Here is a 15,516-nt window from a genome sequence, read left to right as displayed (position 1 = left end):
GGTTTCAACTAATCCAATCTCTGAAGCCCACTTCTTTCTTTTCAAGTGCATTAGTGTCATTTATCAAAAGGAAGGGGATTTTTTTGACAAAAGTTAAGCATAAAAGAAGAGTAATGGGATACAGCAAACTAGTCAAGTGCCTTGAACAGACGTGCTTAGAGCATTTTCTGAAGCATATACCCAACACTCAGACAGGCAGGACTTTCAAAGGCAACGTTAAGTGTCTTTTGTGGGTCTCAGATAATGTGGTTCACTTAATTAGATTTTCTATAATCCCAGGTTAATCCTATTGTGAATTACAGACATGAGTTCACTTGCCTGGCAGAAACATGTACTGCTACAAATGCATTTCTGGAAAAAATATATACTTTACTTATAATTCATTACCAGAGTCATTTTTGCAAAGAGACCTACTTCATTTTCTCCCTCCACCAGGTAGAAGAAACCCTTTCCCATTCCTTTGGATCACAATGTCCTTTAAAGCAATTTGATTATGTCTTCCTTTTCCCTAGGATTAAGTTCCCTAAGAGTTGGGAACACAGCAGTTAACTTCTCACTAAATTCCTTGCCCCTGACTACAGTGATATATATGCTGACATGAGGGCCCAGGAGGCCTTCTGTCCCTCACGGAACTTAAAATTTAGACTAGTGTCTCTAGAACTTGACTGTGTATTAGAATTAACCAAGAATGGGGGGAAAGTGAAAGTGAAAGTTGCTCAGTCATGTCTGACTCTTTATGACCCCATGGACTATACAGTCCATGGAATTCTCCAGGCCAGAATACTGGAGTGGGTAGCCTTTCCCTTCTCCAGGGATCTTCCCAACCCAGGGATTGAACCCAGGTCTCCTGCATTGCAGGTAGATTTGTTACCATCTGAGCCACCAGGGAAGCTTGGGATTGGGGGGGGGGGGTCTATTAAAAATCCCATTGCCAAGGCCTTACTCTAAACCAATTAAAACCAAAGAAACTAGCAATCAATATTTTTTGAAGTTCCCTGGGTGGTTCCAGTGTACATTCAAGATGAGAACCACTGTTCAAGAGTTATACTATCCAATAAGGTAGCAATCTAGGCACATATAGCTTTTTAAATTTAAATTCATGTAAATTAAGTGAAGGGCTTCCCAGGGGCTCAGCAGTAAAGAATCTGACTGCAATGCAGGACTCCTAGGAGACACAGGCTCGATCCCTGGGTTGGGAAGATCCCCTGGAGGAGGGCATGCAACCCACTCCAGTATTCTCACCTGGAGAATCTCTTGGACAGAGGAATCTGGTGGGCTATAGTCCATGGGGTCACAAAGCCAGACACGACTGAAGCGCCTTAGCACACAAATTATATAAACGTTAAAATTTACTTCCTCCGTGCCCTAGTCCCATTTCAAGTGTTCAATGGTGATTTCAGTCACCAAAAAAAAAAAAAAAAGTTCTGTTATTCATCAGTGTTGGTTTTGGGCACTAAAACATCCTCATCTGAAGCAGAAATGTCTGTTCCCTGAATGAAGGTGGACAAAGACCTGCCATGAACTCACTGGCACTCATGTAGACCTCAGTTTTCCTCTCTGTGAAACACAGGGCTGGGTAAGGTGGTGAATCTCTATGTGATATTAGCAGAATGCCTGAAAAAAAATCAAGGGACAGGGCCACAATGGATGGGGCCACTGAACCAGCTGGCCCCTGTGAGTGTGCACACTTTATCCATGACCGACTCTTCCACCCCATGGACTATTGGCACCAGGCTCCTCTGTCCATGGGATTGCCCAGGCAAGAGTACTGGAATGGGTTGCCATTCCTTCCTCCAGGGGATCTTCCCAACCCTGGGATCAAACCTGCAACTCCTGAGACTCCTGCATTGCAGGTAGATTTTATACTGCTGAGCCACCTGAACTGGCCCCATACTCCACAGGAAACAGAACATCCAGCTAAACTGGCCAAAATGTTTCCTTGAAAAGCAGTTCAGCTGCATTACAAAAAAACAAAGGAAAAAAAAAAAAGAGAAACCACTTCTGAGATCTTGATACTTCACAGAACTCACTGTCTCAGTCCAGGGATGGTTAGTAGATTCCTGCTTCAGTGCCCATAATCTCCCGGTTCAGGAAGGAGGTCCGGGCTCAGGAAACTGTGGGACCACTGAAAACTGACAACTCACTTCACCTCTCTGAATCTTTTTTCTCTTATGAAAAGGAGGGCAAATGATGCATGACCTCCCTGGCTCCCAAGTTAATCTGAGGGTCGAATAGGATAATGGTATGGGAAGCTCTTTGTAAAAGCATAATGTGGGCTATGCAGGTGAAGACAAGCCTATGAAATGCTGACAGCAGTGGCAACATCTATTTATTTGAGTAATTTTTTAAAGTTTTGGCTTTTAACCTTTAGTGGCTTGGATTGTAGATGAATGTAAATGACCTGTTTTTGTTACTGCCTGGAGGATGTGACTTCACTCCTTTTCTCTGATAGGGATAAAAAAATCTTTCAGATGCTGCAATGGGCATGGGCATCCTTTCTGTTTGCCCCCAGACCCAATGGGATTCTGTAGTGGTGACTTATGATAACACTGTCCTACTTGTCTAGGGGACGGTGTGTGTGTTGGGGAAAGTGGGATGGCTGATTCCAATAAGGAAAGTTGTGACAGTGTATTAGGGCCCCCAGACTCAGTAGGGATACAGACCAAAGTCCCTCTGCAGAATCTAAGGGTCTTTCAGTTATCCTTGATATGTGGTGAGTATGGAGTGATCATGGGGAATGTGGACAAAGATGCCAAATGCTCATCACAGGTGAGGGCTGGCTCTCTTGACTGGATGAGTTCTGGGACGCCACCTTAGCAGATCCCTTATTCACCATTTAGCCTCTGTTTGAAACAGCCCCATCCCTGGGGAAGAGGCGCATGGCATTACTGTTACTAAGTTATCATCTACAAACTAGCTGCTGTGTTTCTGAGAACCTACTATGGGGTGGTGTTTTGCTAGATGCTATACATAGATTCTTTACAGCCTGTCTTCCTCCTGCACCTTTGAGAGTTTTGTATCACTGCCTCCTTTGTCCAGATATGGAAGCAAGGGCTAGGGGCACTTCACGTTCAGAGCATTCTGAAACCTAAAGTGGGATTTGAAGCTGTATATGGCCCATTTGGAAACTCTTATCCTTCTGCCTTTGATGATGAACTTTCTATAATTCTCCTCTGAAGGTCTTAATTTTTCCTTCCAGGGATATTCAGAGTTTAGTGAGATCTCATTCCACAAGGCAACCATTTCATAAATATTTGTAGGATTTTCACAGTAGTTAAATGCTACAAACTTAGGTGAAACATATTCTTTGCTCTCAAGGAACTCAGGTTACTACCTTTTTAGAGAGTATGCATTCCCTCTAAGAGTCTTGCAATTAATTCTCCACTTTGAACAGTACCAGCCTGTTAACATTTCCTTACAGCAACTGCCCCAGCCCTTCACTAGATGTTCTCCAGCCTGTTCCGCTCTTCTGAACAGTCCTCGAAGGAATGAATCATGATTTCCAAACTCCCCTCTCTCTCTCACACACACAACATTTTCCACTTTAAAACAAAATTTTGCTCTACAACCCTTTACTGCCTCAGCCTCAAAGAAGGTGCTAATGAGTAATAAGATGCAAGCGGCACAGGGAACTGTAGGAAGACAGCCAGACAACAAATACCTTCCAACAAAAGGAACCAGCCCAACAATGTGAGACAGCTCTGTGAGATCTCACGTGCTAACCGTCATTGAAAAGATTAGGTATGTCGCTCTTGGAAGGAGGGATTATGCTTTGATGGAGGCCAGTCCCACACATCAATGGTTCACCCAAGGACATTCAAGGTGAGACTTAGAAGTATGCCTTCCTCTCAGACAGGAAGACCACCACAGTACCCACACTGCAAAGGAGATTCAATCCTGTTTTTAACAGCAAATGGAAAGTGGGGAGGGGGTGACAATAACTTTTTTAAAAAATAAAATTACATGAATAAAAGTGTAAATACTTTAATCAGTGTATAGAGCACCATGGTGATATTTCCCCAGACATGCATGACAGCTCCCCAGGGGAAGCATGTGCAGCAGGGGATGGGCAGTGTCCTTGCTGTCAAGAATCTTACATCCTTTAAGCAAGTACCTCTTTCCAAAAAAGATGTTATCGGGAGGGCAAACTTGCAATGCATGATAACACAGAAAGGGCACTTCAGCATCACTCAGTAAGGGGAAGCCCCTTGGACCAGAGCTGCCCCAATCTCACAAGGAATAGATGAAGACAGAATGACAAAGTTGTTATTGTATAAGTCATGAACTTTATCATCAAGGACTTAGTTAGCCTTCCTGGAAAGACATCCATAACAGAGATGCCCACTCTTGCCTCTCAAGGATGGCTGCCCACAGGGCCATAGAAACAAGCTTCATCTCCTCATTCAGTGTGTTCCTATGAATGTGAATCCAACCATACACTGGGTATCCCAGACTGGGGCCCTCTGCATCCCCAACGTCTAAGTTCCCATCCTTCATCTCTTCTATACATAGATATTTTAAGATTTAAACTCTGGCAACCTAATAAAGCTCACCCAAAACTTACAAGGTGTGTGTGTTGGGGGTGGGGGTGGGGAATGGAGATTCAGAATTTGAAAGCTAGTTGATTTGACAAATACACGTATTCAGAAAATACCAACAACCCCAGATCAAGTCAGCTCATTAAAATGAACAATAGAGATAAACATTCAGAGGTCAAAAATACACTCAGGATGGCACGGCCACTTCACCTAGAAAGAAGATAGGACCTAGATCTGGAAACAAATGGGTAGAATTTTGAAAGGCAGAAATGGAAGGATGGTACTGTAGCCTATTTCTTATTCCTCCTCCAAAGACATGCTCTCCACATCAGGAGTGGATAGGAAACCCACTACCTAGTCCTCACCGTGACTGTTGCTCTGCTGATATGCCCAGCTGGACTGCCTAGAGCTTTGAGGTTCTACCTAGGTGATGCTAGGTTTTTCTCTCTGGGGTCTGCCCCCTGCCTCTGACATTTCACTTCTTGGGGTCTCCCTTCTATTTGCGCAGAGGAGACAACAAATGATGCTGCCTCCTGCCTGTATCTGCTGTGTATCTCTGCCAATGACTATGCTTCTTTTCCAGATATATACCCTTTAGACCAACCCATGGCAAGGACTCTGGGATCCTGGGGTCTTATTACTTTCTATTGCATTAGAGTTGTTCTAGCTAATGGCTCCCACCAAACACACACACACACACACACACACACACACACACACACACACACACACACACACACACACACACACACACACACACACACACACACACACACACACACACACACACACACACACAAACCTGTGTCTCACCTTCCCACCCTTCCCCACCTTGCTGCTGAGATGACCCAACAGGCCCTGTGACAGAGTTTTTGCGCCTTGCTGCTGCTTCACCCTGCAGGGAGTGAACCGAACCTTCAGCTGCTACAAAATTTAAATCTTTGTCTTCTGTCAGTATTTCACCAGCTTGCACATCCTCTTCAACACGCGGTCAGTCTTCAGTGCTTGGGTAATACCTTCCTACTGAAGAGGAAAAAGTCAAAGTGTTACACAGGATACATCCTGACAGCTGTGTTTCCACAGAAAGAGGGAATCTGCTTTTCAGATTGTATCCAGATTGAAAAGTGACTCTTCCCATAAAGTGAGCAGAGGAGTGTAGGTTTCTTGAGGGTGAGGAGGGGATGGAGGTTTCACTATGAGAAAACCCAGAGTGAAATATCAGTGATAGCTAAACCAAGAGCCAGAAAAAAAAAAAAAAAATTCCGGGGTCATAAGAAGAAGCAGGCAGACATTTTGTTGAACATACTTAAAAGAAGCAGTCTCCTTCAAATCATTACAAGTCACAGACTTGGCGCTGAGTTTGTACTTTGAGCAGATACATATTTCCCCCAGCAAAGAATAAGGAAGACCTTAATACAAAGATGTGATTTTTTCCCCACTGAAGCCGTCTTGGAACAAGAAAGCATGACAAAGGAGAAATTCAGATTACAGCAGAAGAGTGATAGTTATTTCACTTATGACTGGCTAAAGAATTTTAAATCAGTTCCTTAGTAACATGGAGAACTGGAATTTATTTTGGAGACAACGAGACATCATGTATACTGGCTAAAAGGATGGCTTCAGAGGAAACTGTTTGCCAATATGCTATTGTATGACTCTGGTTATCCTCAGTATAGTTCCTTTCTCAACATCTTGCATAACAGAAAACAGCATTTTTTTAAAGAGAGAACCTAGCCTCAATGGGCACACACCTGGCATGTGCAGTCAGGCTTGTGTGTTGAAATGACAAAACTATGTTGCAATTACCCTCGAGGAAACTGTTTTAATATGGCTCACTTCTAGGGAGTCGGAATGTGTGTTGAAACAACTCTTTGCTAAAATGGGGCAGATTTCTAGGAATAATCATTGCAAACTTGCAAAAAGCAATGTGTGGTCAGAATAGAAAAATTTCCAGTTCCAATCATATGATTTAGGAATGAATACTGGTTTAGGACTCAGAAAACCTGCATGTGTCCAACTTTGTCATGCTGATGTGAGGCCTTTCAAGTCATAATGGGCAGGTGATTAAATTTAATGAAAAGTAGAGGAGCTCAGGGCTTCCCAGGTGGTGCTACTGGTAAAAACAAACAAACAAACAAACAAAAAAACCCACTTGCCAATGCAGGAGATATAAGAGATTCAGGTTGGATCCCTGGGTCGGAAAGTTCCCCTGGAAGAGGGCATGGCAACCCACTCTAGTATTCTTGCCTGGAGAATCCCGTGGACAGAAGAACCTGGTGGGCTACCGTCCATGGATTGCAAAGAGTCAGACACAACTGAAGCAACTTAAGACACACACACAGAGGAGCTAGACTTAGCAAATGAAAATACAGGACATCCAAATAAATTTGAGTTTCAAAGGAGCAACAATTATTTTTAGTACAAGTATGTCTTACACAATGTTGGGGGATATAGTTATACTAAAACATATCTTTGGTGTTTATCTGAAATTCAAGTTTGACTGCAGTCCAGTATTTTGTCTGACAAAGCTGAAACATTTGTATAAATAAAGAACCAGACTAGGTAAGCCAATCTTCAAGCTTCAAATTATTTTAATCCTAAATCCCAAAATCATCTTATCTTCAAATACCTTTTCTGTGAACTCAGAATGCTCCTGCCCACAGAAGCAACATCACTGGGCAGAAGAGATTGCATTTGGCGAAATGTTGACAGTTTAGGAACTTTTAACAACAGCATAACTGAGGTCAGAGAAACCCAAAGCAGGAATTTAGATTTCCCCGGAGAAGGTAGAATAGGCCGTCAGATATTGACAGGTGACCTATAATGTAGAAAGCCTAAAGATGAAAGGATTATCTATAGTGCTAATTGATTGAGGAATTAGAAATAATGTTCTCTTTCATCCTCTGACTTGACACTGGCTCTGAGGAAACCACCAATACCTAGGTCTGAGAGCCAGGATCATTTATAGTAGGAACATGTACCATGCCAGATTAGCAGGCAACTTCCAAGGTCATTTTCAGAAGGCAGCATTCATGGATCTCTATTCTTACACACACACACACACACACACACACACACACACACACACACATTAATAAAAATGAATTAGCCAAAAATGCCCTCAGCATGAACTGGGAACCCAGTGTTGAGTCAAGCAGAGGGAATAACAAGAGGATGTTGTCATGGTCCTCAAGTCACCGAGTGTCTCATGGGGGTGGTGGCAGACTGGGCAGCAGCCTAGAAAATTGGGAGATAGGACGTGGAAGGGGCTTTGCTGGGGAAATGAGAGAGTGGAGAGAGTTCACAGGAGACTCACATAAATGAGGGCACGAGGATGAGGTTGGGCAGGGAAGACTTACTTGATAAAGCAGAATTAAGTCTTGAAATATATGAATCAGATGTTCAGGGTTGGACCAGCAGGAATAAACATCTATGGCATGAAATTAGACGCTGTGTTTGGGTAACAGTAGGGACAGTGAAAGCACAGGGTCTGCTTAAGAGGAGGAAGTGGGTGAGGCAGGAAAGGTGGGCACGAGGCAGACCACAAGCAAAAATAATCAATAATTACTATAATGCTAATAGCATTTACTCTTCGGCCAGTGCAGGTGAAGAAAATGCTTGGCTTCATACCTATACTGCAGCAGTGCAAAGAGGGAAAGTCGGCAGCGAGTCAGTTGACTATGCAAAAATAGCCAAATGTCCGCTGTGGTTCTTCTCTGTCAACATAAATGGGTGTCTGCTTCAATTATTCATTTTCCGTCTGGATGCATTAAGACCTGAGAACTCAGAAGCAGCAGAGTGCCTAACACTCAGATGTAAGGTGAGTGTGTTACGGCCATGGGGAGAAAAGAAAACCCAAACAGCAACCAACTCTGCTCCACCCTTCAAGGACTGGTGGGTGGGGGAAGGGAAGGAGAACAAAGGAAAAGGGGAATAATATTGTATCACTTGCCTATGAAGATATTAGACTTCGAGCTAGAAGCATGAATGATGCTTGAATTCCTTACAGTCTTGTGATGTAGGGATAACTATTCCTACTTGACAGATGAAACGAAGAATCACAGAACTTCAGTTTCCCAAGTTCTGTCACCAGATAAAACGGCATAACCTCCATTTCACCCCAACTACAGGAAATAAGCTCAAATACATGTGTCGAGCATTCTACCAATCCCCAACAAAATCGACCAAAGAAAAGTGGCTCGTGATATAACAGAGGTGGTGCCTGTGCAAAGAAGGAGATTCATTTCATTCTGATTTTCCCTGATCTGCACTGTATGTACCAAATCAGAGCCCCCTTTGCAAAATTAAGGGCCTTAGTTATCTTTCCATTCAGTTGGAGTGGCATTATGCTTGCACACAGACGTTCCTAGCTAAGCGGAGGAATATCAAGTTTTTACAAAATCATTCATCAAGAGGTGAGACCTAACCCTGATTAGCGTTTCAATAAGAAGCCTAAGACTAAATTGAGACTAAGCAGACGATCACAACGGCAATTAGGCATCTTCTTGACAGCCAAGCTTTTCCTCAGACCAAATGACTTGGAGCAAATGAGAATTTTTTTTCCCTATCTCTCTCTTTTTTTTTTTTTTTTCCCCTGCTGTGAAATGAACTGCCTTAAATAACTGATGAGGTGACAGCAAATCCGTTAAAGAAAACATTTGCCCATTAAGTGAGGCTTAATTAAACAGAGCACAGGCTAATCGTTCTTCCATCTAATAAGTGGTACATTATGGTTAAAATCATCATATTGGCAGTGCTGGGTCTGGGAGGCCTGTGATGACACCCCACCAGTAAACTAGGGGAAAAACACACACAGAGACTTTTAAGAAATCACATGCCACACTGCAAAGCAATGGATGAATTGGAGATGTGCATGTGCAAATGAAGTTAATCAAATATTAATATTTTTCTCTGGTTATTCTCTCTTTAGATTTACTCAGAATAATGAAGCTTATCCCCAGGGCAAGGGGGCTGCAGTGAGGGAGGTGTCTTGTTGGTGTTGTTTAGTCATGAAGTCATGTCCAATTCTTTGCGACCCCCTGGACTGCAGCCCACCAGGTTCATTTGTCCATGGGATTTCCCAGGCAAGAATACTGGAGTGGGTTGTCATTTCCTTTTCCAGGGGATCTTCCCGACCCAGTGATCGAACCTGCATCTCCTGCGTTGCAGGCAGATTCTTTGCCACTAACAGTCACTTATCTGCTAAGATGAGCCACTTGGAATTACTGATAAAAGGGCTTAGCTGTAGGACGGTGAGTGTCTAGGACTGAAATTCTCTAAGAGTGCATCATTAATGCTCCATGACAATGGGGGTCATACGCGTTTTGTTCATCATCCTATCTCCAGTGGGTAGCTTGATATTGGGCACATGGGAAGCAGTCAATGAATACTTGTTGACTGAGTCTATGAGAAAAAGTCTTAGAGTGGACACATTTGTGTCTTAAGTGGTAATCCTAGAAATAAGCTTGGAGGTGTTATAGCCCGAACTGTGTTTCCCTAACAAAGGCTCGACTCCCAACTCCCAGGACCTGTGAAGGGAAGGTGATCTTATTTGCAAAGAGGGTCTTTGCAGATGATCAAGTTAAGATGATGATGAAGTCATCAGGATAAGGACCATCTTCCTTATTAGAAGAGGACATTCGGACTCTGGGAAACACCATCGATAAGCCAAAAACTGCCCGAGGCCACCAGAAGCTGGGAGAAAGGTGGGCACAGAGTCTCCCTGCCAGGCCTCAAGAAGAAGCTCACACTGCCAGCACATTGATTTTGGACTTTGGGGCTCCCAAACTGTGAGGCAATAAATTGCTGTTGTTTAAGCCACCCAGCTTGTGCTGCAAGCCGCTAAGATACCAGGGAAGTCCTGAGGGAGTGTCTAAGTCCTCCAGATCACCGCACTCGGTAATGTCCAGAGCTTTACGATCATTATCTTATTTACTCTTCACGGCCACTCATGAGGTAAGAATACCATCCATATTTTACAAATGAGGGAAGTGAGGTTCAGGAGTCCCTTGGTGACTCTGGGAAAAGTCACAAAGCACAGCAGTGGCTGGTGTTCAAACCCAGTGGAATCACAGAGCTGCCCCAGCTAACCATTGTGTACCACTGCCTGCTGGCATCTGAAGTGTCACCCCTGCTAGAACATTGCCAGCACTGAGCAGTTACTGACAGTTCAGCAGTACTGACGACTGCAGTGTCAAATCCATCTGCCCATAGTTTATAGCCACACACTTAAAGAGGCATAAATGCTTTCTGAATAGCAGTGGTTCCCCTCCTTAATTTTCTACATTGTTTATGAGATGCCTGGAGTAGAGCAATCACAATAATAATTCATACTTTAGAGCACTTTGTAACTTACAAAGGGCTTTCACACACATTAGCTCATGTTACACATCATCCAACAAAAGTAAGGGTTATTATTATCCTCGTTTTATTGATGGAGAGTGAAAGGATAAGTCAGACTCTTTAATGTGCAGAGATACCAGTGAAGGTGAAGGCTGCTATCCCCGAGTAGGGCTTAGGCTGAAAATCCTGCTCGAAGAAACAAAAGAATTTCCCTGAGGGCGAGCAGAATTTCCAAAATCAGCTCCCATTTGGCCTTCTTCTCATCCAGGACAGAGCTGATTAACAGCAGCCGGTGATGAGGGGGCTCACAATCCCAGGGTGTTTATTCCATGCTGAATATCGAGCCCAGCACTCTGTGTGCATGCTTTATTTTGATAATCTGTACACAACCCTGTGGGTTTATACTACTGTTCTCCCCATTTTATAGGGCTTCCCTGGTGGCTCAGATGGTAAAGAATGCACCTGCAATGCAGTAGACCTGGGTTTGATCTCTGGGTTGGGAATACCCCTTGGAGAAGGGAATGGCTACCCATTCCAGTATTCTTGCCTGGAGTATTCTATGGACAGAGAAGCCTGGAGAAGACCCCTGAGAGTCCTTGGACTCCCAGAAGATCAAATCAGTCAATCCTAAAGGAAAACAACCCTGAATGTTCATTGGAAAGACTGATGCTGAAGCTGAAGCTCCAATACTTGGCCTACCTGATGTGAAGAGCCAACTCATTGGAAAAGACTCTGATGCTGGGAAAGACTGAGGACAGGAGAAGGGGGCGGCAGAGGTTGAGATTGTTGGATGGCATCACTGATTCAAGGGACATGAGTTTGAGCAAACTTTGAGAGATAGTGAAGAACAGGGAAGCCCGACATGCTGCAGTCCATGGGGTCACAAAGAGTCAGACACAAGTTAGCGAAACAACCCCATTTTATAGGTGAAAACATGGAAACTCTGAGAGGTAAAATGACTCACCGAAGGTCACGTAACTAATACCACCCTGACCATCTGATGTTAGAGGCCCTGCTTTTAACAATTCAACTTTAAGGACTGCTCAATTAATATAGCCTTTCTTGTAGAGAGAGAAAAAAAAACAAAAAAAAACCCCATAGGATCTGTTTTCTTTTTTTCCCACCTCCAGAGCCTTCTGACTTTCATTGCACTTTGCACCAGGTTGGATTCAAGGCTAGATCTGTGTTTGATTCAAGTGTTGGCTTCATTATGCTCAGGACTCTTAGAGGCACTGGATCTGATACTGCACCCACTTGGAAGGTGCCTGCTGTGTTCCTCCTCTGTACGGACTGTGGTTTTCAATTAAAGAGTTTAATTCTGTGTAAACACCTGAATGAAAGTGAAAGTCACTCAGTCATGTCCAACTCTGTGTGACCCCATGGACTATAGAGTCCATGGAATTCTCCAGGCCAGAATACTGGAGTGGGTAGCCTTTCCCATCTCCAGGAGATCTTCCCAACCCAGGGATCAAACCCAGGTCTCCCACATTGCAGCTGGATTCTTTACCAGCTGAGCCACAAGGGAAGCCCACAAATACTGGAATGGGTAGCCTTTCCTTTCTCTAGGGGATCTTCCTCACCCAGGAATCAAACTGGGGTCTCCTGCATTGCTGGCAGATTCTTTACCAACTGTGCCATCAGGGAAGCCCAAACACCTGAATGCATGCATCCAAATGCCCTTATGGAGATGGCTTCTGAGTCACAGAAGACATGCAGACCCACCTCGTCAAAGTCACAAGTCACAGCTCACCACAACCCCCACTAAGTGGCAGGACTTAATGCAGTCGGTGCACTGCCTGCACCCCTCTTATCTCTGGATGACTCTGACAAACTTCCAGTACTCTCCCAAGACAGCTTCCAATGTGTCGGGGGACGTAAGCTCTGAAGGCTACATGGGTCACCCGGATGTTGAGTCTCAACTTGTTTGCAAACTCCCATCACTCAACTTCACCTAAAATAACTCGGAAAAAAGGGATCTGAGGTAGGAAGACAGAAGGCTGAAAAGGAGACAACAGGGCAGATGGAGATGTTTTTCTCAAGGAGTGTGGGTAAAAGGAAATGATGGAGTGAAATACACCATGGCCTTGGCTTTCTGACCATCAGGGAGGGAGAGTGGAGACTACTGGGGGCTGACCGAGACACCTCACAGAGTGTGATGTGCATCCAGGAAAGTGGACCACCCAGGCTGAGGCAGACTCCCTGCTACAGCTAAGAAGCCCCATTTTTGGAATTTGAAGTATTAATTCAGTTTCCTTCTTCTTGAGTCACTTGTCAGCTGTGAGGCCTCAGGCAAATTAGTCAGTCTTTCTCAGGCTCTGTTTTCTCATTTGAAAAATGAAGATAAAACACTCCCCCTACCCAGGGCCAAGTGATAGGAATTCAGTGATACAAAGAGAGCACCCTTACATGTCTGACACCTAGTAGGCATCTTCCCCTTTCTGCTTTTTTCCTCCTCAACACTGTATCCATGACTGATATATCTTCTAAATAGAAGAATTCACCACCACCACCATCACCTTAAGTGTGGAAGCCTGAGCTCAGATCCTCACTTGTCTGGGATCCACTTATCACAGAAAGCACCCAGTGTCAGCCTCCTGTCTACCCCATCACGTGGCCCAACTTGAGCCAGGAGCACCCACAGTTAGGAACCCTCCTGAAGGCTCATGAAAGGCAGGAGAAGACGAGCTGTTTTTATTGCTGTTGTTTTGCAATGTGCCATTTTCCCTGAAAAGCCAGCGAACATCCCTTAATATCAACCTGCGCTTTTAGGGGTTCATGTGTGACCATTTCGTATAGTCTATAGATTTTTAGCAGAAGAACCGCTGAATCCCAGAGCTCCTGAGCCAAGCCCCTCCTCCTAATCTCAGCTTGCAAATAAGAAAGGGGACACTTAGAAAGAGGTGAAACTTGGCCAGGCTAACACTGTTGGAGGGTGCATTGTTCAGATAGAACTGTCTCTGCAGACTGGCTTCCTTCCAGGGCTGAGATGAGTGGAAGCCTCCAGCCACTGCCAAACAAGGCCACTGTCCCTGCCAGCATGGAGAGCAGGGCAGTTACAACTGTGGCAGTCCCTAGCTGTCTCTGGGAGGTATGCAAGCAAATGTCATTATCAGTGATTCTGAGCAGGAGAAGACACATTTAGTGAGTTATTAGTATGAGCTGGGAATCGTGCTCAGTGTTTTACACACATTATCTCATTCGATCCTTGCAGTAGCCCTCTGAGTACAAACAATGCTTCTGTTTCACAAAAATGTCCACATGCTAATTCTCAGAACCTATGAATGCGTTGAGTTGTATAGAAAAGAGGACTCTGCAGAAGTGATTAAAGTAAAGGTCTTGAGATGGGCATAGCATCCTGGATTATTCAAGTGGACTCAATGTAATCAAAAGAGTCCTTATAAAAGAGAGGCAGGAAGGACAGAGACAGAGAGAGAATGGGTTAGAGGAGCAGAGGATGAGGTTATGAACCCTGAAGACAGAAGAAGAGGCCATGAGTCGAGGCATGCAAGAGGTCTCCCCAAATCTGATAAAGATAAGAAACGAGATTCTCCCCTCAGATCTCCAGAAGGAACACAGTCCTATCGACAATTCGATTCTAGCCTTCAGGACCCATGCTGGGCTGCTGGTCTCCAAAATTGTAAGATAATAAAGTAGGGTTGTTTTAAGCCACTAGGTTTGTGGCAGTTTGTTACGGCAGCAACAGGAATCTATACACCCTTTTAACAGATGAGAAAGTGGATGCTTTGTGGGGTTAAAGCTCTTGGCAAAAGTCACAGTAGTCAGTTCACAAGGGAGCTGAGATGATGCATGGGTGGGGGAAGGGGGAGGCCATCACTCCTGCTCCTCTTACTGAGCTGCATCATGCTGGGGAAGGAGGAGGAATGTACAGTCTCACAATTTAATCATGTAAGTCCTTCTTCAACCCTGGAAGACAGTCTGTTTTGTTTCCATTAAAACCAGAAACAAAAAATCATGAGCACAGGAGATAGTCACTGTTCTGTTCAAAGTCACAGTTAGAGGAATACCAGAAATTCCAACCCAGGTCACTTTAGTGACACCATCCCCACCCCCACCCCCCTCCCGCCCCTGACCCATGCACTGCTGTCCTGTATTTTCTGGGACACTTTAATTGGTACTACCCTTCTGCAAAGAGGAGCACCCCATCCATGGGAACTAATATTGCCACCTTCACAGGCTAACACTCAGGTCAGTTCGAGAGGGTGCCAGCCCTCTGGGGTAAGCCTGCGTGCACATGGTATACAAACCTGACTATGATCTGCATTCCATCAACCACTGCAGATTTCTGTCGACACAGACCCGAATCTGGAAATACCTGGATATTTGGAACTGTATAGACTCAGACACTACCATCACCTCCACCCTGACTCCTGTTGAGGAAGCCCTCTTGATGTGACAGGCATTGTTCTAAGTGCTTTAGAGGTAATACCTCCATCCACTGTCGCAAAATCCCTACAGAGTAGATGCTGATCATCGGGCGATTACAATAATCACCCCACTGCTGACTACATTTGACAAATTAGTAAAGAGGCGCCCAGAGCAGTCACTTTCCAAGAAACAAGATTAGAACCCGGGCATTCCCAGCCCTTAGTCAGGCCACCAGTCCAGACCCTTTGAT

The 15,516-nt window shown here is 44.5% G+C and overlaps 1 protein-coding gene across 4 annotated transcripts in view; it reads right to left on the bottom strand.

Annotated features, from left to right (window-relative positions):
• Positions 1 to 15,516, bottom strand: part of CDH11 (cadherin 11) — a 152,317-nt gene that overhangs the window by 63,283 nt on the left and 73,518 nt on the right. The gene's annotated exons all lie outside the window — the stretch shown is intronic.

The sequence above is a fragment of the Giraffa tippelskirchi genome, chromosome 7 (assembly GCF_054371585.1).
Source record: "Giraffa tippelskirchi isolate mGirTip1 chromosome 7, T2T-mGirTip1v1.2.pri, whole genome shotgun sequence".
Lineage (NCBI taxonomy): Eukaryota > Metazoa > Chordata > Mammalia > Artiodactyla > Giraffidae > Giraffa > Giraffa tippelskirchi.
The sequence above is the reverse complement of the archived record's forward strand: the minus strand, read 5'-3'. Positions and strand labels throughout refer to the sequence as shown.